Here is a 27,652-nt window from a genome sequence, read left to right as displayed (position 1 = left end):
GTCAAAGTAGCGTCATTGGGTGTCTTTTTCATGACATCGTCTCAGGTAATAAGGGTACTATGGGATTAATATAATCCACCTGGCTCACACAGTGACAAAGCAGGGATCCATTCGATCACTCTCATTATCGGTTGGCATGAGCACATGTAGTATGATATGCATGCTATGGCGTAACTCCCACTAGGGTGGGCATGTAACATGCAATAAATAAATGTCATACAGATCTTAGTCTAGTCGCTACTCTAACCTCCTAACCTGAGTCTCTAGAGCAGTCACCCTCATGGTTTTTGCCTAGAGCCTCACATTTGGCTTCTAACAGGCTACTTGGAAGTGTGGTGTCTTCCACGTTGGTCTAAGTAAAGTTCTCCTTAGCTGTAACTAAGGTGATTTAGAGCATACATGCTCATGAGCTCATCTAGCTTGCTATGCCCCAACGCCGAGGCGAATCACCCATGTGAGTGGGTCAATTTACATGCCTGGTGACATCTTTACAAACAATGAATGTATACACACAAGATTACTCAAATAAATATATGCTCATTAATAAATGTAAGAGAAATACCGATAAATGTCCATCATAAACAAAGTGTTCCCAAAGAAAATACATATCAAATCCGCCTGAGTCCCAAGTTCCTAACGTGAACTAGGAAAACATCTTAGGCATTAGGCTTAGTCAATGGATGAGCCAACATATTCCTAGTGGAGATATGCTGCAGAACGACTTCACCTCACGTTACCATGTCTCGGATGTAGTTATACCATATGTTAATGTGCCTGGCTCTACCATGGAAATTGGGGTCCTTTGCAAATGCAAGGGTTGTCGTGCTGTCACAGTGTATAAGCACAGTGTCATCTGAGTGAGCAGAAACACTAAGTCTCTGCAAGAACCTCCTGAGCCAAACGGCCTCCTGTACAGCTGTTGAACATGCAACGTACTCTGACTCCATCATGGATAGGGCGATGCAATTCCATTTCTTGCAACTCCAAGTGACAGCCCCGCCTCCCAGGGCAAACACATACCCCAAAGTGGACTTGCGCTCGTCTCTATCACTAGCCCAATCAGCATCACTATAGTCTCTCAGTCCCAAGTTTGAACCACTGAAGGTGAGCAAGAGGTCTGTAGTACCACATAGGTATCGAAGTATTCTCTTTATTTCCTGCCAATGAACCGGCCTTAGGTTACTCAGGTAACGGCTCACCATGCCAATGGTAAAGCAAATATCTGGATGCGTGCACATCAACGCATACATTAGACTGCCTACTGTCATTGCATAGGGTATATTGGACATTTGGTTTCTCTCTTCATCACTCTTAGGGCATTGGTCTAGGCTAAAAATGCATGTCTTGTCCATTGGGGTGTCAATGGGTGTTGAGTTGTTCATATGGAATTGCCCAGGACTTTCTTTATGTAAGTCTCTTGAGACAAACTAAGAAGTGTCCTAGCACGGTCCCTCACAATCTTCACGCCCAACACAAAGTTGGCCTCATCCATGTCCTTCATCTCAAAAGTTGAGGACAACCACTCTTTAGTGGTGATAATCATTTCAATGCCATTTCCAGCCAACAAGATGTCATCAACATATAAGGATAGGATAAGAAACCCTGCCTGGGACCGTTTAACGTAAACGTAGTGGTCCACTTCAATCATGTCAAAACCCGCAGTGGTAATGGCATGGTGAAATCTAATGTACCACTGCCTAGACAATTGCTTAAGGCCATAGATGGAATGTTTGAGATGGCTGTAGACACCACATTTTGATACCTTGGAAGTGTGTCATGGTAATGATGGTCAAGGTCGTAACTCGTGTGGTGACTGAATGGCAAGAATTACCAAATTACCCCTACCACACTTTTTGTAACCAAACTATCCCAAATAGAGCCTAAACCCCTAACATAGCCGTATTTAACCATTTTAAGTCCACATTTGAAGTTTCACCCAAATCCAACACCTTTTATAAAATTGATTGTTTTGTCCCTGGTACGTTTCTCGGTATTTGGAACACCCGATTTAGTCCGAAACACTTTGGATGACCTCATTTGGTCATATTAAGCTTTCATGGAAAGTTTTGGCCAAATCGGATAACTTTTATAAAAATGACCATTTTTCCCCTGGCATGGTTCTTGGTACCCGAGCCACCCGATGTGATCTGAAACCATTTGGATAACTTTATTCAGTCATATTATGCTTACACTTAAAATTTCATGTAATTCCGGTATCATTTGGACCTTGATCGGTGTGAAACACCATTTATGTGCTTTCCTTGATATCCGTGCCACTTTTAGTCAAAATCTGGCTACGTCAACCACACAAATGGAAAGTACGTGTTGCGACCTTCGCGTCAATATGTGGGGTGCAAAAAATGGCCATTTGGATCAAAAGATACTGATATTTGAATGTGGACCCTTTAAAACAAAATCTTTAAAAGGTTTATATAAAAATATAAAAAAAGTTTACTAAACCGAGTCAGACCGGGTTAACCCGACCCGGACCAACCCAGCCTGACCCAGCCTGCTTGGGCTTGTCGGCAGCCTAGCCTTGTTGGCAGCCTAGCCATGTCGGCAGAGGCTACAGGGCCTAAGGCCTATGTGCACAGGCCATGGCCATGCACCTGACCGCAGCCTGCCAGCGCACAGGCCACAGCCCGCCAGCCCCAACCCCCTTTTTTGTCAACTTGTATTAAATGCCCAGGGTTCATTCAGTCATTGTGTCGAACACATTTTTGCCTATAAATAGGAGGCCATTCGGAGGGTTTTAAGACAGAGAAAAATCATTATAAAATTACCTTCGTGAAGCCCATGCTCCCCTCTTTAAATCCATGCTAGATATCCCTAGCCCATGCTCCTGTAGATATATACAATTCCACAAATACCCCTTTCTCACCACTTTTACCATTCGGAGCAACCACATTTGGAACGGCTTTCAGAGGTTTTCGACGACTATTTACGGTCAAACAAGGTTACCCAAGCTGATCCCAGGCCCTTCCACGCTTCAAGGGTATTTTTATATATATTTATATATTTTATTTGATTTTCTTTACATAAAGAGGCTGTTTTTCAGTTACAAAAATATTAAAAATAATACAAGATTTATAAAATCTTGGAATTTTTAGGGAACATGTTTCTCACTCTCTTTGACATCCATTAATTTTCCTAAGCTCCAAATCATGTGTTTTGGGACACTTTTAACCCTATGAGTATTTTGGGGTTTTTCAAGAGTGGGGCCCACAAAATAGGATTCAGGCTTAGCCACTGACATGGATCTCAAGAGCATGTTTATATTAATATGTCACTGTTTTAGTTTTGTCTGATTCGGATTTTTAATATTTATTTTGTATTTTCTTTGTTCTAATCCATGTTTTTACCTTCCAAAAATACAAAAAATGTTTTTTTGATGACTTTCTTTACTGGCAAGGATATGGAGCATCCTCTGTAATGTATCATATTACAGAGAATGATCCCTAACCACGTCTGAGTTTGATATGTATGTCATCCATGCCATTTCTCACCATAAGGGCATAATGGTGATTTCATATGTGAAAACCCAAAAAAATGACAAATGCCAAGAAATCAGAAAAAGATGCTTTTATGCATGACATTGTGTTTTAGAATGTTTTAGGATGCTTTCATATGCATACATGCATATCATGTGTCATAACCATGCATAAAGCTCATTCTTGCCGTTAGGGGCATTTTGGTAATTTTACCAAATGTGAGCCCAATGTACCATCCAGTAGCCTAATTTGCAATTTTAGGATGTTTAATGACATACCAAATGCCTGAAATTACTTGAAAGTGCATGTTCTTGCATTTTTACCATTTTGCCCTTTAGGGGCATTTTGGTCATTTTGCGATCGAATCATGTTTGGGGCCCTGGAAAGGTTTATGCCACTTGTTTTGCATGTTTTAATTTTCATAAGCATGTTTTAAGTATAAGCTTGCATTTTCATGCATATTTATATTTTTTTCCCCTAACAGGGGCATTTTGGTAATTTTTACCACCTTGCATCTCCATAGCATTTTATATGTTTTTGTTGATGCATATGCATGCTGTTAAAATATTTTAATCATATTTTAATCTTTTCAGTGTTTAAGTATGATTTCATGTCTTTGTACATATTTTGGCCCTCTAGGGGCATTTTCATAATTTTGGCCATTACGGTTCTTAAGTAAGTTTGTATTGAGGGTTGGGTTTTCTAACTTGAATAAAACACAAGAAAAAATAGTTTAATTAGGTTCATAATATGTATAACACAACAATACACAACAAAATTTGGTCTAGGAACACCGGCCGTCGGTCGGGCGGTTGTTGGGTGCCTAACATCTTCCCAGCCCGTAACTTGACACTTACCCAAAGATCTAGGGTAGACCATCCATTGAGTCATTGGAGTCAATTTAGTGCCTCTTCTGCAAAGGAGGGGCACCATTCATGGGTCCTAGACCCTTAATCTAGGTGGCGACTCCCATTTTCCCATTTTTCTTTCTTTACCCCGGGTGCACGCCAGCGACCCTCCGTCCGCTGCACCTACAGTGGCGACTCCACTGGGGACTGTCAGACTTCTGATTGACCACTCTTTGTTGTACACTTGTGTTATACAGAATTGTTTGTATATATTGTGATAGTACTAATTGTATCATGCATCGTGCTCGGAGTGAAATCAAACGACGAGGGTATTCCCTATTGTGCCTTTACCCCCGGGGAGGTGGGGCACATCATACTAAGTACTCTGAGATTGGATGATAGCCACTTCCTGCATCACATTCGTGCACACACTCACTGCATGGAATCACTCAACCCCGTGGTTAGTCGTTGGAACCCTTATGTAGTCATGGGTAATCTGCGGCGAAGCCACAGCCCTTGATATCGTACCTCTGGTATATCAAAGGAACCACGTACCCTTGACTCGCTTCGTACATACGAGCGATAGGTATATCGATTCTGTCAAGGGTAACCTTTTTTGTCCTATAGCCTACCCTATGCATGCATCATGTACTAAACATAGACCCAATGCATAGGAGTGCCACAATTGACTGTACTTTGTCTGCGGTCCGTTTCGGAATTCCTTCGCTGTTGGTTTTACCGGTTTCAATCTCACGTCTACCGATGGATGAATAAGGATTTAACTTTAATGCTAAGGCATAAGTGTTTATAACTACATCAGCGTTGGTTTTTACATCCACACCACAACATTGGAACTGTAGGGTGATGCCTACTCCTCGATAATCAATCCAATGTGGCGTAGATCTCAACCTAGTAAAGGTTCCACATTTTTTTTGTCCTGGTATTAGGGGAAGATCCGAATTTATCCACCATATAGTTTTCGGTGACTGTCTCAAGGTAGTATTGCCTGGATGAAATTCTTGTTTGGACCACCTGGATTGATTTATCATGAGAGAGTTCACCCAATTTGAGTGCTCTTTTCTCCAGTATGCCTCTGAGTTGGTGCTACTCTCTTTTGGGCTAACTTTTGTGTGCTAGAACCACGTTGTGCATGTGTATTGTCTATAACTATGTTCGAAAAGGAGAGTGTATCTGTTACCATCTCACCATTTCATTTTTTTCATTTTTTGACACTATTTCAATTCAAAGGTGGGGGAATCATTCCAAACTTGAACCAATTTTGAACTGACCCTTGAGCATGAGCTCTAGTCGAAGTCACCCTCTCACTGGCATGGATTCGTTGGAAATTCGAGTGACCAATATAGAGTAGATGTTGTCCAACTTGACCATCATGATACAAAAGCAGATGAATTTGGCCAAGCTAACACCTGAACGAGGTTGTCTTTATACTCCCAAGATTGCTTGCCCTGACTTAACTCTGGAAGAAGATTGTGCTTGGATGATGCATTCTGATCCCACTCTGGAAACACCAAAAACCCAACTAGAGAAAGCACTAATGGAAAAACTGGAACGTATGGAGCGCACCCTCAAGAATGAGAAAGGAGAAGCAGTTGAAAAAGAGGCCTCGCCATGAACCAAATAGTCTGAAAGGATTGCACAGCCCTATGAAGAATTTAAAGGGGCACAATCCTCCTTTGCGCAACAAGTTAGGAAATGCAAGCGAGTAAGTCCATATCAATTCAGTGATTCAAGAGATGACAGCAGACAATCTTTGTTTAGGCTTGTTGGGAGCAATTCCTCCATAAAAAGGTTTGAGGGAGAGGATCCCAACACAGGCGAGGTTTTCCATTTCAAGAAGGCATCATCCTCTAATAAGCTTCAGCAACGAGATGTAGGAGATCCAAAGCTACAACAATCTCCGAAGCCTCCAGTAACAGCGACATAATGTATTCTGAAGCAAGTTTCATCTCGTCATCCTAAGAGACAATTTACGGACATAAGGATGCCTTTGGGGACACTCTTTAGCAGTTTGGTCGAAGCCGGTTTGATTGAGAAGGCAGAACCCATACCACTTTCGGATCCAAAACCGAAGTGGTATGACCCAAACTTATTCTACCATTACCACGATCAGAAGGGTCACGCAATTAACAATTGTACCAACCTGAAACATGCAATGCAAGACTTGTTGGATGCGAAGATGTATGAATGTCCCAAGCAGGATAAGTAGTTCACTTAAGCAGTAATGTTAGGCCCAACAAGAGCGTTTGAAGGTTTTGGACATCATTAGCTTCTTGACACAGAAGTTGCTGGAGATGCAGGAAACAATTTCTCACCGCACATTTGTTGATCCACCCTACTGTGGGTGCCTTTTCCGACTGAAGCTTCCTAGATGATTCTGTTCATCCCATGGGGTTGCTTTCCTTACCTGAAGGTCTTGGCCATGTCTGGGCCTGAGTTCGTTAGTGTTGTAGGCAGTCATGTTGTTGATCTTTCTTTTCCTCTCTATTTTCCTCTTGTGAAAGATGTCACCTTTCCTTTTTGGTGTCGTGTCAGTCCTAATGAGTTTGCATTTGATGTAATCTTTTTTTACTTTCAATAAATGGCTTCTTTTGAGTAGATTATTTATTCTCCTTTTTTTTCCTATCTTTTGATGATGAATCTTGCGATGGCCCGTTGCGTAGTTTTCCTGAATAAAAAAACAAGAAAAAAAAACTCATCAGCCATTCATTGTCCATTTTGGGTGTCAAAGTCTTGATGATAAAAGATCTTGAGCTTTCCATACATCCTATCCCCTTACAACGAGTGTGGAGCTTAGAAGGGATTTCACCGCATTGAACCTATTAAGGGAGGCCATCTTCGGCCGTTTGCTTTCCCAAATGAATCCAGAAACATTTGAATCCGCTAGTTCCCCTATTGGCTTTTTTTTTGAAAGCTCATCTCAGCTTACCTACAACCCATAATCCAAATACCCTCCTACTTATAGCATGTCCCCATATCTTCTAGGGATTGATTAGGAGAAATCTTTGTGTTGAAACCTAATGTCACAAAGGCAATGAGGCCCCCAGGAATGAGAAAAGAAAAGATTTTCAAAACCCAAGCCGGTGCAATCTCAAAAAATAAAAAATTAAAAAGTAAAACAAAAAAAAAAAAAATGCAAAAAGTAAAAAAAAAGGAAAAAAAGAAGATAGAATCAAAGATCAATGAGATGCATCGGTTCAAGTGAAGTTGGGAAAGATCTTGCAAGTAACCATGGGGGCAAAAAATGCCATTCTTCTTAGTTAAGCCTTTGGGGAAAAATTGCCAATCACTTCAGCAAATCATAGGGTTAGAAACTTCTTGGTTAAACCTTTGAGGCCAGGAATGCCAAGTTGTCGGTTAACTTGTTGGAGCAAACACTACCAAGTTCTGGTTAGACCCTAGGGGCATATTTGAGTCATTACCATCTTTTGCAACCAAGTCCAAAGCTCCATTACAATCTGCTAAGTTCTTTTAGGCTAGATACGGGGAAGTTTTATTCGACAGCTTCGAGCTCACTCAGCTATGATGGAACTTAATTATCAAAGCTTTGACACCAACGTCATCAGTCATGAACTACGTTCGACCTGATTCTAGACTTGGGATGCGTAGGCAGCTTTCAAGCTCGATCATACCTTCCATCACATCTTTCCATTAAAATTCATTTTTAATCATCATCAGGCACGGACTACGTTTGACCTAATTCCCAACTTGGGATACGTAGGCAGCTTTCATGCTCGGTCACACCACTCATCACATTTTCCATCAAACCTCATTTTTAACCATCATCAGGCATGAACTATGTTCAACCTGATTCCCCACTTGGGATACGTATGCAGCTTTCAAGCTCGGTTATACCAAACATCATTTTCACTTCATTATCCATCATTGCCACATTGCACATCATTTTAGGGCCTTATAAGAATTTTCTCACCAACTCTTCCGTTTAAGGGAATGAATGACGGATTCGTTGCTATTTTCATCATCTAATCCTCTCACCATCTTAGTTGAACTCTTTCCACCACTCCCTAGATCAGCGGAATTCCCAAAGAGTTCTATCTACCTCTAGAGTCAACGAGCTTGCTATTGCAAACTTGCCATCCTTCTTCCTTCGAACCACTGATTACTTTCTACTGGTGCGATTTCTCCCACAAGCTCACCATTCTTTTTAGTCTCTCTGTCCATAGTGGACCCATCAGATGTCTCTGCGGTATCTTACAAAAGTGTATCCTCTAGTTATTCTAGGCTTGAGTGGGTCCAGACATGACGAGTTATCTTTTGATGATAACAACCTAAACGGATCACTCTTGAATACCATCAATAGTAGAAGGAGAGTATTCCAAAAAAAAAAAAAGAAAAAGATCACAACATGCTATGGTTGGTTTCACCCCTATGTAGTGGACCACCGTGAGGTGGGGAATTGACTGGGGCAATCAAATGAGATCATCATTGGTAACCGTTATAGAACCAAGAAATGTATGCTTTGGATAATGGTTACGGCAGAGTAATGCGGATGACTCACACATGTTTCCCTGCTTCTATTTCCGGTTCAGGCTAAATCAGGAAATTCCATATAAAACCATGCTTCTACACCCCTAGAGGAATTGATGAGAGACTTGACATATTTCATAGCAAAATTGGGGAGTTGGAATTTTCTAAATTCATGTTGAGTGGGTCAGAGGCAGTTTGATCCGGGGCAATACTCATTGATGGGTTTCCTTCTTGTTTCTCCAATCCTCGTCCCCTGGTGACGGATTACACTCTCTTGCATGAACATGTTGTTAGACCGTATTTCTATTAATTGTGGTCATTTACCCCAATCTGCATCTATTTCATGCATGCATGTTGATTGCATCTGTGTTTGTTCCATATAATAGTTTTGCATGTTGGTTGCATCTGTATATATTTCATGCTTGCATGTTGATCGCATCTGTACTTATTCCAAATTTAGTTTAAGTTTGCATGTTGATTGAATCTGAATATATTTCATGTTTAAAAACCCCAATTTGCAAGTGAATTATGTTTACACCTGTAACTTGACTTGGTAGAGTGTCAATTTACTTTCCTGACCTAGTAGAGTGTCAACATCGCACGGCTACCCCCGGATCATTCAGGTAAGTATCTGACCTCTTTCCTTTAAATTAAGCAACATTTGTCGGATGTTTAGAATAGTTAAGGGATTTATTCAGTTTTCAATCGGGTAACCGCCTATTTGGGTTATTGGGTATCTCATATTGCTGATCTTTAACGACTTCTTTTCCGATTTTACTTTGCTTATTTTTCTCTTTTTGAAATTCTTGGAATTCGCTTGCCACGGGGGCTTTCTTTTTTTGGATTTTCGGAGGTTTCAGCCTCGGTTGTTAATTAACAATTGGCGTAGGAACTGTAAGATGCCACCTTCTTCAGGTCCAAAGCTGTACACCGCTGCCAACACGGGTTATCACCCCCCAGATCCTTTGGTTCAACATCGCACGGCTACCCCCGGATCATTTGGTTCAAAGTCATATGACTACCCACAGATCTTTTGGTTTAAGGCCATGAGGTTACCAAAAAAAAACATTGCTTTCTCTTGGAGATTCAGGTAAGTATCTGACCTCCTCCCTTTAAATTAAGCAACATTTGCCGGACGTTTAGAATAGCTAAGGGATTTATCGGGTTTTCAATCGGGTAACCGCCTATTTGGGTTATTGGGTATCTCATATTGCTGATCTTTAACAACTTCTTTTCCCATCTACTTTGCTTATTTTTCTCTTTTTGAAATTCTTGGAATTTGTTTGCCGATGGGGCTTTTGTTTTTCAGAATTTCATTTTAACGCTTGCATCCTTGAGCAAGGTGTAGGTTGTATTTTAGCTCCCCTGTGACAAACTGCGGAGTCATTCATTTGACTTTCGTTCACTGCGTGCCCTCAGACAAATGGGGGCATTCTGTAGACACCACATTTTGACACCTTGGAAGTGTGTCTTGGCAATGATGGTCAAGGTCGTAACTCGTGTGGTGACTGAATGGTAAGAATTACAAAATTACCCCTACCCCATTTTTTGTAACCAAACTATCCCAAATAGAGCCTAAACCCCTAACATAGCCGTATTTAACCATTTTAAGTCCACATTTGAAGTTTCACCCAAATCCAACACCTTTTATAAATTTGACCGTTTTGCCCCTAGTATGTTTCTCGGTATTTGGACCACCCGATTTAGTCCGAAACACTTTGGATGACCTCATTTGGTCATATTAAGCTTTCATGGAAAGTTTTGACCAAATCGGATAACTTTTATAAAAATGATCGTTTTACCCCTGGCATGGTTCTTGGTACCCGAGCCACCTGATGTGACCTGAAACCATTTAGATAACTTTATTTGGTCATATTGTGCTGACACTTAAAATTTCATGTAATTCTGGTATCATTTGAACCTTGATCGGTGTGAAACACCATTTATGTGCTTTCCTCAGTATCCATGACACTTTTAGTCAAAATCTGGCTACATCAGCCACACGGATGGAAAGTACGTGTTGCGACCTTCACGTCGATATATGGCGTGCAAAAAACGGCCATCTGGATCAAAAGATATTGATGTTTGAATGTGGACCCTTTAAAATGGAATCTTTAAAAGGATTATATAAAAATATAAAAAAAGTTTACTGAACCGAGTCAGACCGGGTTAACCCGACCCGGACCAACCCAGCCTGACCCAGCCTGCTTGGGCTTGTCGGCAGCCTAGCCATGTCGGTAGAGGCTACAGAGCCTAAGGCCCATGTGCACAGGCCATGGCCATGCACCTGGCCGCAGCCTGCCAGCGCACAGGCCACAGCCTGTCAGCCCCAACCCCCTTTTTTGTCAACTTATATTAAATGCCCAGGGTTCATTCAGTCATTGTGTCGAACACATTTATTCCTATAAATAGGAGGCCATTTGGAGGGTTTACAGACAGAGAAAAATCATGAGAAAATCGCCTTCGTGAAGCCCATGCTCCCCTCTTTAAATCCATACTAGATATATTCCAAGAACATGATCCCGTAGATATATAAAATTCCACAAATAACCCTTGCTCACCACTTTTTCCATTCGAAGCAACCACATTTGGAACGGCTTTTAGAGGTTTCCGGCAACTATTTACGGTCAAAAAAAGTTACCCACGCTGAGTCTAGGCCCTTCCACGCTTCAAGGGTATTTTTATACATATTTATATATTTATATATATTTTATTTGATTTTCTTTACATAAAGAGGCTGTTTTTCAGTTACAAAAATATTAAAAATAATACAAGATCGATAAAATCTTGGAATTTTTAGGGAATATGTTTCCCACTGTATTTGACGTCCATTAATTTTCCTAAGCTCCAAATCATGTGTTTTGGGACACTTTTACCCCTATGAGTATTTTGGGGTTTTGCAAGAGTGGGGCCCACAAAATAGGATTCAGGCTTAGCCACTGACATGGATCTCAAGAGCATGTTTATCTTAATATGTCACTGTTTTAGTTTTTTCTGATTCGGACTTTTAATATTTATTTTGTATTTTCTTTTTTCTAATCCATGTTTTTACCTTCCAAAAATACAAAAAATGTTTTTTTGATGACTTTCTTTACAGGCAAGGATATGGAGTGTCCTCTGTAATGTATCATATTACAGAGAATGATCCCTAACCACGTCTGAGTTTGATTTGTATGTCATCCATGCCATTTCTCACCATAAGGACATAATGGTGATTTCATATGTGAAAACCCAAAAAAATGACAAATGCCAAGAAATCAGAAAAAGATGCTTTTATGCATGACATTTTGTTTTAGAATGTTTTAGGATGTTTTCATATGCATACATGCATATTATGTGTCATAACCATGCATAAAGCTCATTCTTGCCCTTAGGGGCATTTTGGTAATTTTACCAAATGTGGGCCCAATGTACCATCCAGTAGCCTTATTTGGAATTTTAGGATGTTTAATGACATACCAAATGCCTAAAATTACTTGAAAGTGCATGTTCTTGCATTTTTACCATTTTGCCCTTTAGAGGCATTTTGGTCATTTTGCGACCGAATCATGTTTGGGGCCCTGGAAAGGTTTATGCCACTTGTTTTGCATGTTTTAATTTTCATAAGCATGTTTTAAGTATAAGCTTGCATTTTCATGCATATTTATATTTTTTTGCCCTAATAGGGGCATTTTGGTAATTTTTACCGCCTTGCATCTCCATAGCATTTTATATGTTTTTGTTGATTCATATGCATGCTGTTAATAAATTTTAGTCATATTTTAATCTTTTCAGCGTTTAAGTATGATTTCATGTCTTTGTACATATTTTGGCCCTCTAGGGGCATTTTCATAATTTTGGCCATTACGGCTCTTAAGTAAGTTTGTATTGAGGGTTGGGTTTTCTACCTTGAATAAAACACAAGAAAAAATAGTTTAATTAGGTTCATAATATGTATAATACAACAATACACAACAAAATTTGGTCTAGGAAGACCGGCCGTCGACCAGGCGGTTGCTGGGTGCCTAACACCTTCCCAGCCCGTAACTTGGCACTTACCCAAAGATCTGGGGTAGACCATCCATTGAGTAATTGGAGTTAATTTAGTGCCTCTTCTGCGAAGGAGGGGCACCATTCATGGGTCCTAGACCCTAAATCTAGGTGGCCACTCCCATTTTCCAATTTTTCTTTCTTTCCCCCGGGTGCACGCCAACGACCCTCCGTCCGCTGCACCTACAATGGCATACTTTGCACTCATGTCCCTTCTTCTCAAAGCCCACAGGCTGAGCCATAAAGATCTCCTCATCTAGCTTTCCATTGAGAAAAGCAGTTTTAACGTCCATTTGGTAGAGTTCCAAAACCAACTTTGTGACAATGGCTAGAATGAGGCGTATGGAGGCCATTCTCACCACAGGGGAGAACGTTTCATCATAGTCTATACCCTCCTTTTGGGTATATCCTTCGCCACAAGAAGTGTCTTATACTTGTCAATTGATCCATCTGTCTTTCACTTGACCTTCAGGATCCACTTGTTCCCGATGGCCTTGTGCCCAGGTGGAAGATCAACTAACTCCCAGACTTGGTTCTTGCTCATAGAACTCAACTCGTCTTCCATAGCAGCTTGCCACATTTTCTTAGCTGGAGAAGAGAGCACCTCACTCACTGAGGTTAGCTCATCCTCGTCCGTCGGGGCATAAAAGAGGGCTACATCCCCTTCAATCTCAAAACGACGTCGGGGAACATGTCCACGTGTGCTTTTACGCACAGAGGGTTCTTGATCCATAGGTTGGATGTTTTCATTAGGTAGCACACTCCCACTGGGCTGATGATCACTCTCACCCTCTCTGGCAATCTCTTGATGAGTGTTTAATTCCTCACCCTCGCCAAGAGTAGGTGAAACGTTTTCATCAGTCTCTATCTCAAAGAGATCAAGGTCTCTGGGTCACTGATGCTAGGGAAATCGGTCTCAAGAAAATCCATATTGCGGGACTCACTCTCTGTCATTCCTCCGTCTTGATGTTCACCGTACACTACATAGCCTTTTGAGGTATCGGAATACCTTATAAAGATACTCTTTTTAGCTCTAAGGCCAAGTTTTCCAAACTTATGGTAGGTACTATGAACATATCCTATACTACCCCATGGTCGCATATGCCCCAAAGTGGACTTTGCGCCTTTCCACAATTCATGGGGAGTGAAAGGAACTGACTGTGATTGCACGCAATTAAGGACGTAGATAGCGGTCAACATAGCATCCACCCAAAATGATATTGGGAGGTTGGCCTGCGCCATCATCAACCTAACCATATCTAAAAACGTCCTATTCCTCCGCTCCGCTACACCATTTTGTTGTGGGGTGTTGGGAATAGTAAGCTATCTGGTGATTTTTTTTTCCTCACACATCTCTTTAAATTGATCTGACAAATATTCGCATCCTTGGTCAGTGCGTAGAGTTTTTAAACTCTTGCCTTGTTGATTCTCAACCTCTGCTACAAAGCGTTTGAAGCAATGTAGCGCTTCGTAGCAGTGAGCGATCAGATAGACATAACCAAATAGCAAGTAATCGTCGATAAAGGTGAGAAAATAGGAAGCACCATGAAGTGCCTTCACATTCATTGGTCCGCAGATGTCCGAATGGACAAGCTGTAGGGTCTGGGTTGACCATTTCACCTTTCCGAAAGGCTTTCGGTGGGCCTTATCCAGTAAACAGGCCTCACATGTCGGTAGGTTAACTTCAGCGAGTGAGCCAAAAAGGCCTTCTCGAACTAGCCGTCCCATCCTATCTCGACCTATATGTCCTGGTCAAGCATGCCATGTAATTGAACCAGGACTAGTATTAGAATCAACTACAAAAGATGAAGGGGAAACAACAGGAAAATTTAACAAAATCACTCTCAAGTCTGCAATATCCAAAAATACTACCATCCAAATGTATCTCAAAAGAGTCACTAACAAAAATAAAGGAATAACCAAAAGTCAAAAGTGCAGTAACGAAAAGTAGATTATGCTGGATTTTCGTTGCGTTTAGCACTTCATGAATGGCAAGATGCACCCAGTGTGCAAGGTGGGCTGATAAGTACCAACTCCTCGAATTGCTTCGCTCAAGCCATTCCCCATGTAGATGTTCTGGGCACCATCCGGAGTCTTTCTATAATCTATGAACCCCCCTCGATCACGAGCTATGTGTCTTGTTGCTCATGTATCCACAATCCAGTCAAATTAGGCTTGGGCAACCAAAACATGTGTACAGACAAAAGTACAGGGAGAGAGGGGTAGAAAGGGTACCTTCTTCGCTTCAGTGCAATCACGAGCGAAGTGCCCCATCTTCTGGTAGTTATAGCACTTGACCTTGGTGATGTCTCTCTTTCCACCTTGCTTGCCATGCCAGTGCTTGGTGGTTTTATGCCCAGTTGGTGCAGCATTCTGAGCTTGCTCCTAATTCTCACTATTCCTTTTTCTTTTGCGCTTAGACCCATTCTTGTGCTACCCCGCTTGGGCGATAAGGGCATGTGATTGGATCATCTTTAGGCGCTCCATCTCTAGTTCCACATGAGTGACAATGTCATTAAATGTCTTGATAGTAACGTTATGTGTTAGAACTATCTTCATTTACCCCCAGGAATTAGGCAACGTCCTGATGACGGCTTGTACTTGTCGCTCATCGGTAAGGCATACCCCAACATCATCTAATTTTTGGATTATGCCTTTCATGACCCTGAGGTGTTCAACCATAGTGTGTTTGGGGTCCTTACGATACAGCTTAAACTTCAAGCTCATGGACCTAAGTTTGGTAGTTGATGTACCGCCATAGTCAAGCTTAACTTGGTCCCACATGGACTTGGCTGTCTTGCATTTCTCATACTGGCCAATGAGATCATCGTGTTTCAAGCTTAACATAGAAAAGTGAGCACTCCGATCTTTCTTAAACCAATTGTCATAAGCCTCTTTATCTTGATGGTGACAGGCGATAATACCCACTTCGAGTGGGGCCATCTCAGTGGTCAGGTGTTCTAGGCAATCTTGCTCATTAAGTAAGAATTTAATCATACGGTGCCACATGTCAAACCTGCCCCTGACTAACTGGAATTTTGGATGAAGGACAGGGACCTCTGACCAGTTACCTAAACACACTGTGGAGCATCACTCCAATGGTTGAATTCAGTGGAGAACCCCTGAGGATGTTCTCCTATATACCTGTCAGAAGATGGATTGCAGATCCATGCGGCTGCACTGCCCACAACATGTTATACTGCATCAACCCTAGATACTCTCTCTCCTATCCATAAATGTGGGGCCCACACCTATTCAGATGTGTATCAGACCCTGGATGAGGTGTTGGTGCAAGGCCCAAGCCCTAGGCCAAGCACCTGTGCAAGCACAGGGCTTATACAACAATGCTGTATTCTTTGGGCGATGCATTGGGCGATTGGCTCAAAGGCCCAAAGAATCGCCCAAAGTGGCTGAAATCAGTATTTTGGACTCCAGACATGTGGGGACCATCCATACAGACCATGAACACCCTCTAGGGGTAAATGGGGATTTAAGGAACCATTACCCACCCCTAGAACCATGTGGACCCCACCTATGCAGCCAGAATAGCCCATAATTTAGTTAAAACTGCATTTTGAGAGAAGGGGGCCCAAGGCCAAATAGACCCTAGTGGGGCCAGCATTATAAATAGAGGAGGGGGCAGTACTCATTTTGTTTACTGTCGTAGCTGAAACAGAAAAAGGAGAGAAAGAGAGGGAGAATAAGAGAAGGAGAAGAAGAGGAAAGGAGGAGGAGATCACAGGGCAGCATCTAGTACGTTGTCTTTGCAGTATACCATCCTCAGGTAATAAATCTTACCACCATATGCTGCTGTCCTCAGTATTTACCTGCTAATCTCTGCTTTGAGATGGTGTATATGGCTAAGTACACCCCAGAACACCTTGGGGCTGCGTTAGGATGCATTTGATCTAACATGCAAACTTATTGCATATAAGATCTAAGCATTTAATACATGATCATACTGCTATTTTACAGCTAAGACTGAAACCAGTCTCTGTGCCAGACTGAAACCAGTCTTTGTGCCAGACTGCACTGTCCAGTTGCACCCAGAATGGGCAGTCTGGGCATGGATCTGTGTATGCAAGATGATCCTTGCCTAGTTTAGTGTAGGAACAACATCCTACCATGAAAGTATACATAGAACTACTCTTGCATGCAGCCCAAACCGAATCCTTGAGCTTGAGCACAGCCTAGGCTGCGATTCTCTGTGCTATCAGATCAACTCCTGGTTTCCAATCGGGTAAACTAAACCCAAAACCCTTGGACCCAGTGGATCATACACTAAATATGGTCCATGACCATCATACATACATCCATGATCGAAACTATACTGCAGAATCCAAAAAATTTAGCTCAAAACTCGACTCAAATAGGCTCTGGGCGATTGGCCCAATCACCCAGTGAAATGCCCAGAGATATATTTTGGGCTGAACTGATGTCCAGTCTCTGTGGGCGTTCACCAGTGGGCTATGTACTGTGTGTGGAGGTGGTAAATAACCAAAATACCCCTCTTCACATATGTTTGATGATATCCATACCTTGGGTACCCAAGTGGGACCCACAGGGCCAGTTAACCATGCCAAGAATGGTTTCAACTGAACTGCTAACCTGGGTACTGGTTTATATGACTGTCTGGACCATGTACTAACTGACAATACTGTTGGGTACCAAGTTAGATTTAATTCCACATCTCTGGATGATGTACCGGGACATGGACCTGAAAGCCCAGTGCAAGGCCCAGAGAATTTCAAGTAACACTAGACTAAACACAGAGTCAGACCAATAAGCCTAGACCAACACTAGCATATTAATATAGCTTTGAATATTAATTGACACATATTTGTGATCCGATAAATTAGGATTTAATCCCATGCTCGAGGTGCACAGCCAGACACCGGCCAGAATAGAACCAACAGCTGAACCAGTAGGACCAGAATAAGGTGAGTGAAATTACACCGTGTATGTACATGCGACACGGCTAATATATCAACACAACTTATATCAATACAATTATATTGTTCACTCAATTCAATTACTGTGAATCCTTTTGAATAAAGAATACTTGTTTGGTGAATGCATTGAACATTGAATGCTGTATGTGAATTGCTAGACTAGATGCCGTAGTCGGCTTGGAAATGAGGCCTGTGGTAGCCCGTAGTATGGGATACGGTTGACATCATCCGACTCATACGATGCCATATAAATGCATTGGGCTAGAGTATCATCACCCGTGCTACGGACCCTTGCCAACAGGGGATAAGGTGTTAGATGCTTGTGAGAGTAACCATATGAAAAAGAAAAAGAAATGAAAAGAAAAGAAAAGAAAGAAATGATATTGCACCGAAAAGGTGATTATGGGCTATAAGCTAGAGAAAAGAAATGTGATGAAAGGATGGATGCCTCACTGGTTAATCACAGAGGGCTGCTCGGGCTGACCTTGGTGACCGATGCGGGAGCTGACTGGTCTTCTCCGACAACTCAATGGGTGTATTGCGGGAAGGGATTAAAAGCCCGCACCAGGGATACATGTATTGGGGATTGTAGTAGCACTAACCTGCCTTAGTTGTGATATTAGGTGGCTAATAAGTAAAATGAACTTCACCTCATCTAGGACTCATATGGTTGTGATTGCATGTGCACGTATGGTGATATTTCATTCACGGGCTCAGTGGAGCTCACACTCTGTTATATATGTTTTTCTGTTAGACGATCCTAGAGGTGGATGTTACTGTGGTGGGGAGGCTTATCTCCCAGAGGTGAGCTATGGTGGTTATGACCATATTGGTATGGACTCGGACGGAGGTCATACCGTTGGTGCGTGTGTTTTCAGTGATAGCTAAGGATGACCCATGAAGGGTGTTGCTGCTGACTCATTTTTGTCTTTGGGGACTCCTTTTGTTTTGTTGGAATTTTTCCCCATTTTATTTTACAGCTTTGTTTTTGGGGCTCGGGTTACCTTGCCCTGTTTATATTCTTTTGTTTAGAGCTGTATTTGATAGGGTTAGGTACTGTTGTTGTCTTTGGGACTGAGAGAGGGAATGCACAAGCACAGTTATGTATATATATTTCCTTTTCTTGTTTTTACTTCTCTTTTAAAATGCTTTAACGTAAATATAGCTTTCCGCGACACTCTGAGTTTTGCATTGTGTACTATGGTGGATGTGTGTGTCTGTGAATGGATTAACTGCTTCTAGATTCGTGGGATTTAGCGGATTGCTACAGTGCAATTAGGGTCACCTACCTAATCCTCCCAGGGGGTAGTTTGGGGTGTGACAGAGCTTGGTATTAGAGCAAGAAGCTCTTTCTACATTTACGGACAACAGAATAGGATTAATAATTCACAAGGAAATAAAACATGTAATAATTAAAATTTACAGGGGAAAAAATATAATATAATATAATAATAATAAATAACAATAAATCAATAAATCAATAATTTAGCAAAATTACATAGGTGTATGCAAGATAGAATGGGAAGCAAGAAATTCAAGGTGATGAATTTTCTTTTCTTTGTATATGGCCTAATCTAGGCATAATTATTATGTATAAGTAATATATGGTTGTATGTAGGAACTTCTGTGTGGGTGATGCTGTGCAAAACTCCAACATAGTAGGCATATTGTGTTATGTGGTTGCAAAGTCTTGGGAATTTAGACATTATTTAAAGCATTGTCCCTGCAAGTAGGCCTTACCTTACCCATAGCCAGCCCAACCAAAGTTAAACCTAATAGGCTACAAGGCAATTAAGAACTTTAAGCACTGCATCTATTCTTACTTGAGAGATGTGTGGACCCAGTAGAACACTGTAACACTTTGTGTAACCTCGAGCTGATCCATTTGAGTTCTTCTCTATGATTGCTTTATTTACCTATGGTGCTGAACAAGATTTTAAGATAAGTAACCATAGAACCCTGATACTTAGAAATTCTCCATGGCAGGACCTGATTGTGTTGTTTGGGCTAAAAGACCCCCGCAACATGCTCTACATTAGACGATTGAGGAAGAGATTAGCTTGGATTCAAGAGATACAGTCCTGGGCCAAGAAGTAACTGATTGTTTACTTGGCACTCGCAGACACTAGTGGACCAGTGGGTCGTGCCATCTATCTTTCCTTAGCAGACGAGGTTAGGGGTGATATAGGGTACCTACATGTACAGGCTCTTATCACCAGGACGAAGTTGGAGAGACTTGCATGCTAGGTACAGGTATAAAACTAAGAAATCATTGCTTAATATAAATCTTTAACATGACATTATGCATAACATATCATGGCATAAAACACCTTGTAGACATAAAACCCTTAGTAATGATAACTGGAGAATAACACAACTTACTGGAATGATAACACTTATTACACTGAGACTGTAGAATTGATAATGTACATGTGATAGTTAGAAAATTATGATTGTTCCCATTAAGGGTGTGGCAATATTGAACATGTAGCTTTTTTTAGAAAATCAATCCTGGTCAACACTAGATCCAACCGAGGTGGTCATCGTGGAAGACGCCCTCAATCTATCCCAGAGGTTGAGCTACCAGACAGAGCCAAAGCTCAGAATTTTGAAGTATCGGTTACTTCGCCAAGTGTACCAATGGCTGCCTAAGCTATTGCCGCTGTACCTCAGCCAGGTATGGTAGTTGGAGAGGTGAACACCATACCATACAGCAACAATAAGAGCTGTTGGGCCAAATGTCTACACAATTTGCGGCCATGATGCAAGAGTGAGTAGTGCCACCACCACCACCCAACTGGTCAATACTTTTTCCACCACCTGTGCCTCAACACATAGCGGAAGGCTCTACAGCCAAGGTGATGGAGAGGTTCAAGAAGTTCCAACCGTTAGCACGTTTCAAGATAAATTCTGAGGCAATGCAGCTGAAACGGTGGTTAGCACCTTGGACAAGGCATTTGACGTACTTGAATGTATGGATACGCAGAAGTTGATATGCGCTGGATACCAGCTACAGAATGAGACAAAAGCGTGGTGGAAGGTAACCAAGCCCAATCTTGGAACAGCTCATCCAAATCCCACCTGGGAGAAATTCAAAGAAGTCTTCTTTAAGAGCTACTTCCCTGAGAGCTTTAGGGACAAGAAGGAAGTTGAGTTCTTTGCCCTTGTGCAAGGAACCAAGATAGTGCTGGACTACCAGCAACAGTTCGAAGATTTGTTCCATTTTGCTCCGAAACACCTGAAGGGGGAAGCTAGTAAGATAAAGAAGTTTGAGAAAGGACTTAAACTAGAGATCGGGTCTATTCTGTCAATCCTAGATATTCAGGACTATGCTCAAATGGCCGACAAAGCAAAGGCTATGGAAGACAGAATGAAAGAGAAAGAGAAAGCTACAATGCCGCCATGCTTGGGTAAGAGGCTAAGCAATTATCAGAACTTCGGATGGCCAAACAAGGTTTTTTGAGGAGCTAGTTCAAGCCCTAGCCCGACTCAGTATTGTCGTCCAGATGTGGGCCAACCTTCATTCCACCCCATTTACAGTCGGCCTGTCCAACCAACTACAAGTCAAGCGACAACTGCAGCTTCACCAGCCTGACCTGCAGCGAGCCAAGCAAGCCTGGCCTCACCACCGGCCATGCTATCCATCAGATGATATGTATACCATAAGGCAGGGCATATGGCCAGGGATGCATGCACCATGGATACAACACTTACTTGCCAAACCAGTCCCACGCTCGACCTTTCTAGCCATAGGACAATCGGACTGGAGGAAAAGTTTTCACACTAACTAACGAAGAAGCGGAGGCGAATCCTGAAGTGATGACAGGTAAGTCCATCTAACACTACTAAATTGTAGGAACCTGTGGATGTAAGAAAACTTAATTTCCTCCTTATTGTATACCAACCCTAGGTACCCTGATTGTCTCATCTGCCCCCGCGTGAGTACTATTCGACTCTGGTACACCCCACTCTTTTGTTTCCAACACCTTCACGAGCAGGATGACCGTGAAACCAAGGGACATTGGGTATGATTTAGTAGTCAGTACACCGATCGGTAGTGTCGTAAGCTTAAAGGAAGTCTACAACCCCTGTCTGGTGGAAATTTGTGAAAAGAACTTAACCGCTCGTCTAATTAAGTTCGATATGAATGACTTTGATGTGATATTAGGCATGGATTGGCTATCCGCCTATAGAGCAAATGTCATGTGTGCAGAAAAGATCACATTCAAGTTAGATGATGGCTTGGTTTTCACCTACCAAAGTGAACTGATGAGGAAGTCCAAAAGAATAACTTTATCCACCCTTCAGGTGCAAAAGTTGTTGAATGAAGGATGTCAAGGTTATTTGGCCACAGTAATGGATACTGAGGTAAAGATAAAGCCATTGGAAGAGCTGGACATCATTAGGGAATTTCTTGACCTTTTTTTAGAAGACCTGACCCAACTACCGCCAGAACGTGAGATGAAATTCGCAATCGATCTAATTCCTGGTGCGGTACCAGTATCTAAGGCACCATACCGAATGGCACCCATTGAATTAAAAGAATTGCAAGTCTAGCTATAAGATTTGCTGAAGAAAGGACTCATTCGACCTAGTGTGTCTCCTTGGGGAGCACCTGTGCTATTTATGAGGGCTGAGAGGGCTTTGAAGGAGGTGGTTGGAGGGAGCTATTGGAGGTGGAAGCCATTCATTGGCTCATCATTTAGGTGTGTACTCTTCCCTTCTCCCTCTCTTTCCATTTCAAACTTGGGAATCCCTTATGGATCGATTCCAACTTAGGGTTTCCTTTTAGAAACCCAATACCCCTCTTTGGTTCCCTAATTAGAGACCTACTTCTCTCTTCCTTGATGCCTTTCATGGTTGATTGGCTTGAATTGTTGTACCAAACCTCAAGACCTAAATCTAGGGTTTGGGAAACTCTGGATATGGTTCCAAACCCCTTGAAATCTCTTAAGGCCCATGTTGGGCTAGGTGCTTTGGACCCTAATGAAGCTTGGGACTCATCTCCCTAACCCTAAGAACCTTATGGTCTCATGTGTGGAAGGCTGGAGATGGAAATCCTTCCAAACCTCAAAAAGAGATTCGACAGACCCACGAACGGATCCATCATCGTGGTTCCTTCCATTGATCCATTCGGTATAACCTGGTTGATCGGTTGGGACAGAGCCAGGAACAAATTTACCTAAGTGGTTCCATCTGTAATTTCGTTCGCTCTAGGGAATGTCTCAAAGGTCCGGACGGATGCATGAACGGATTCGCCTAGAGGTTTCATCTGTGAATTCGTCCCATCTATTTTCACTATGTGCTTAGATGGAGCCAGGAACGGACTCACCTAGTTGCTTTCGTCCCTGCGTCCATCTATGCTGTCTTGACTTAAACTTCAAACTAATTATCGAGACCCCTCATGGGACCCAGCTATATTCTTCTAACATTATTCTCATGCATCCCCAGACTTCGTAACCTGTATGAGAGTACGTGCACCGAGGTAATTCTTATCAAACACCCCAAGCAACAATCAAGCAAACTATGAGTGGATTTTGGGTGATGTTTGCGCTTATTATATATATATCTATATAGATCATATAATTGCTCTTATGCTTGCATCCATTATGATCATGCTGCATTCTTGCATATGAACTATATTGGTTACAAATGAATGTGATGCGAATATATTTTACTTTACATTATTGTATCGGGTTACTGTGCCGGGTGTGCTGGTGTCGGAGCCCCAAAGATGCTTATGAGATTTATTGATTGTCATCCTGCCATGTATTCGTCATGCCATGCTGGTACCTAGGTACTAGATGGAAAGGGACGTTGATGCATGTGGAATACCTCTCGGGACTATAGGACTTGCATGTAGTATATCTGCGGCTAGGATTTATTTCCCTCTGCTATAACCCTTACCAACAAGGGTTTAGGTGTTGGGTGATCGAGGCTCCTTGTTGCCTGTGGGGGAGAGAGGCCAAGTCAGGGATGACCACTGATCATCGGGGTCTGCCACTGGGTGGGCTTGGTGGCTTCGACTAGTGTAGGCTCCCTGGTGATAATAAAGGTTTCATTGTGGCGATAAGTTAAGTGACCTACAGTGTCTCCTGAGTTGTCATAGTAGCATATACCCCCGACTTAGAGTGTGTGTTAGGTGGAAAATCTATTAACATTATATTCATCATGGACTATATGTAATTGTGTGTTTGTGCATTCCCCTTCCCCTCACTGGCTCAGTGGAGCTAACCCCTTATGTACACGCTCTTTTAGATTTTGATGCAGGTGGTGGATGTCTGGCTGTGTCGAACGAACACGGCGATGGATGCCCCTGTGATGATTGGGCCTACGGGCCATGATGTTGTTGGGGATAATCCCCTTTTTTTTTATTCTTTTGGGGCTTTGTGCCCATTATGAACATTTGTCTGTAATACTTATTATTCATTTGAGTAGTTACGTCATGGTCAATTGGCAAATAGTGTTAAACTATTATTACATCACCTAGCTAGTTGAAGATATAGTAACTGCTATTTATGTCGCTTTCGCTTGTATTTACTCTATTTTGAATGGAATATTCTTTCATTTTTTATAAATTGTAATCATTATGCTTGTCCTTAATTGTTGACTATGGGCTGGGACATTGTACCATTGATCTTGGTAGTAAAGAGGATGATGCGTGCCATCCTAGTCACCCGTTGACTGTGCTTTATTCCTATTATGGAGTGGGGGGCGTATCAGCGTGATATCAGAGCGCGATGCTCTGCACCAGATATAGTCTATCAAGGACTCTTGATTTACTCTACACAATAGGGTCTAAATTAAAATTTTCAACAAAAATAATTGGAATGTGTGAAACACATAAGGAGAAGACTAGTTAGGGTGGAATCCGAGAACCATAGCAAGATAATAGGGACAATAGTAGAATTAAACAGCACATATATATATATATATATAGATGTTCAACTTACATCCAGCTATTCTTGCTTACTCAACCTCGCTTAGAGGTGAGCACACTACTTACAATCCCAAAAAGGAACTCCAAAATTATAACTGGGCACCATAACTTCTTACCAAAAAAAAAAGGGGGGGGGGGAAGAAAGAAAAGCTAAATTAAAATCATTGTTCTGAAACAACCATCTTAAAATAACACCAAAAAGAAAATAAAATGTATAACAACTCCTGCAGTCCTGGGGCCTAGTCCCCCATCTCCTCATTATTGTCTTCATCCTCTTCATCATTGCCTTCATAGTACAGGTAGGCGTTGATGTTGTGGATGCCCTTCTCTACTCTCTCAAAGCGGTGGTCATATGAAGCAAACTGTCCCAGTATGCCCGCGAACCCCTGCACCATGTCTGAGTTGAGCTTGGTCATGTGAGTGTTCAGCTAACCAAGAGCATCTAGAATAGCACTCATGTCAGAGGTCCCCAAACTAGAGTCTCCAGCAAAAAACTATACTGGTTCTTCCTCCTCCTCATCACTCTCCTCCTCACCCTCATCTCCCTTTGGGTCAACAGGCTCTCCATCACTGAACTTATCATATGGAATGCACATTCGAGCTAGGGAATTGCGCCTAAGTGGCTCATCAAAGCTCTCTGATGCTGGCTCATCCTCCAGGTTGACCTGGAAATGCTAGAAAATGTGTGTGAGAAATCTCCTGTAGGGTAGGGTCTTCTTCTTCTTAGACTTGAACAGAACTTGCTCCATGTGCCTAAGGATAGCCATAGGGCAGGCACACCTGAACTCCCACATACAGGGAATAGCCTAGGGTAGCAGCGATAAGTAAGGGCTCGGTACTGTGGCCCCTAATAGGGACAAGGTTGGTCTTAGACAGCATAGTCAAGACCCTCTGCGACCTACCAAACTCGGTCAAGTTCACCCAGTAATCATACTTCTCATTGGTCAATGTGGAATACAGATGCTTATACTCTGTCTTGGACACATAGGAGAGTGGGTCTCTCCCTGGTGGGTGGTAGACTCGATCTCCAACAAAGCTCACTCCAAGTATGTCCCCCAACTTCACTTCGTTGAAGGAAATATTTACTCCCTTCACAAAAGAGTTGACCTAAAGGCTTACCATGTCCTCCTGGATGACTGACAAGTTGGAGTAAAAGTGCCTGACCAACCTGTAGTAATAGAGTAGGAGGAGACAACATGCTAAACCACCCCAGCCTATCAAATCCCTGCCTCACCTTGAAGGAAACCAACTCATCAGTGATGGATTCCCTCCCCACTAGGATCTTCCTGTCATCGGTGTACAACCTCTCTGCCTCAGCAGACACAAATAGACTAGCATCAAAACATGCTGGTGCTACTGCGGGAGCCTTGCTTCCCCTTGTTTTAGGAGCCATTCCACTCTATTCACCTACACACAAGTAATAAAAAGATAATACATGTGTTTGGTTATTCTAACCTTAACAAGAGTATAAAGAAATTCGTGTAAATTTTTTTGCAACTTAACAATTCAAGTAAGTTTGTGAAATTAGAAAAGTGTTAGGGAATGTAACTCCCTTGAACTTGGGTCTAAGGGGAGAATCCCCAATAAACCTTACCATGAACTTGAATTCAACAACAATAATCAAACATAAACCATATAAATAACATGCTTGTGGGAGTATTTGGAAAGGGGAATAAGCACATCCAAAGCATAGCACAAATCCTTCCCCAAAACCGTGAGAGTTTGGGAGTTTTCTCCTAACTCCCATTTGGAAATTTGACAATTATACAAAATAAGTAAGAGTGCATCTAGTGTGAATGCACCTAGAGGAGGGGGTGAATAGGTGAATGTAGTGGAATATAACAAATTTTTTAATGCGGAATTAAAAAGTTATCAATGAGAAACAAGAAAATAATAAAGATAACTCACAAAATTTATAGTGGTTCAGCCAAAATTTGCCTACATCCACTCCTCTCACCTTAGAGAGAATTCCACTAAAACAAATCTTGAGTATGAGCAAGAGAACTCGTACAAATCTTGATTAAGAGTAAGAGAACTCAACCAACTAAGTGATCTTGATTTTCGAGCAAGAAGACTCAAACTACTCTTGATTCCAAGTAAGATGACTCAAACAACCATATAAAATAAAGAGTACTAAAGATTAGAGGTACCTTAACTTTAGTAGTGTTTGCTATCTTTCAACTTTGAAGCTTAATGCTAAGTGTAATGAAGGAGCTTGTGTGAGATTGTGCTTTGAATGAATGCTTGAATTCTCACTTGAAGTTATTGCAATGTTCTTGTATTGATGGCTCTTAATTGTGATTAGTAATGGTGTTTAGAGCCTTAAGCAATAGTCTATTTATAGGCTAGGTGGCTTAATTTAATTAGGAATCTATCTTAAGGTTGGATTTCAAAAGACAGAGCTAATCCGGTATGCTGGATCTCTATCCGATGTGCCAGATTACCAAATTACCTAATTATAGCCTTTAACTCAAAGGTCACATAACAGTCATAATTGGATTCGGTATGCTGGATCATGATTCAGTATGTCAGATCATGATTCAGTATACTGAATGCAATCTAGAGCATTCTGTTTGCTCTCGGTGACCTTACATCTGAAAGTTAATATGATCTGGCATGCCAGATTTAGATTTGGTATACCGAATCAGCAGATTTGTGTGATTTCTACAAGTCTTTTAAAGGACTGATATGGGGTGATGTCCAATTGGCATGGGCACATGGAATTGGGTTATGTTTCACCTCCTAAGGTCTTTCTTCATGTATGCATACATGTGTGTGTGTGATACATTGATTTAAACCTTAATACATCTTTTTACAATTTTAATACAATTTCAATACTGCTTCAGGTCTTCAAGTCTTAAGTGCTTCATGGCTTGAATATGTCAT

The 27,652-nt window shown here is 41.7% G+C and overlaps 1 pseudogene; it reads left to right on the top strand.

The window, feature by feature from the left end:
• The first annotated feature begins 5,931 nt into the window (after nucleotides 1-5,931).
• LOC122643472 overlaps nucleotides 5,932-27,652 on the top strand; it is a 57,176-nt pseudogene continuing 35,455 nt past the window's right edge.

Source organism: Telopea speciosissima, chromosome 10 (assembly GCF_018873765.1).
Source record: "Telopea speciosissima isolate NSW1024214 ecotype Mountain lineage chromosome 10, Tspe_v1, whole genome shotgun sequence".
In the NCBI taxonomy this organism is placed as follows: Eukaryota; Viridiplantae; Streptophyta; class Magnoliopsida; order Proteales; family Proteaceae; genus Telopea; species Telopea speciosissima.
This window is presented reverse-complemented; position numbering and strand designations above follow the sequence as displayed.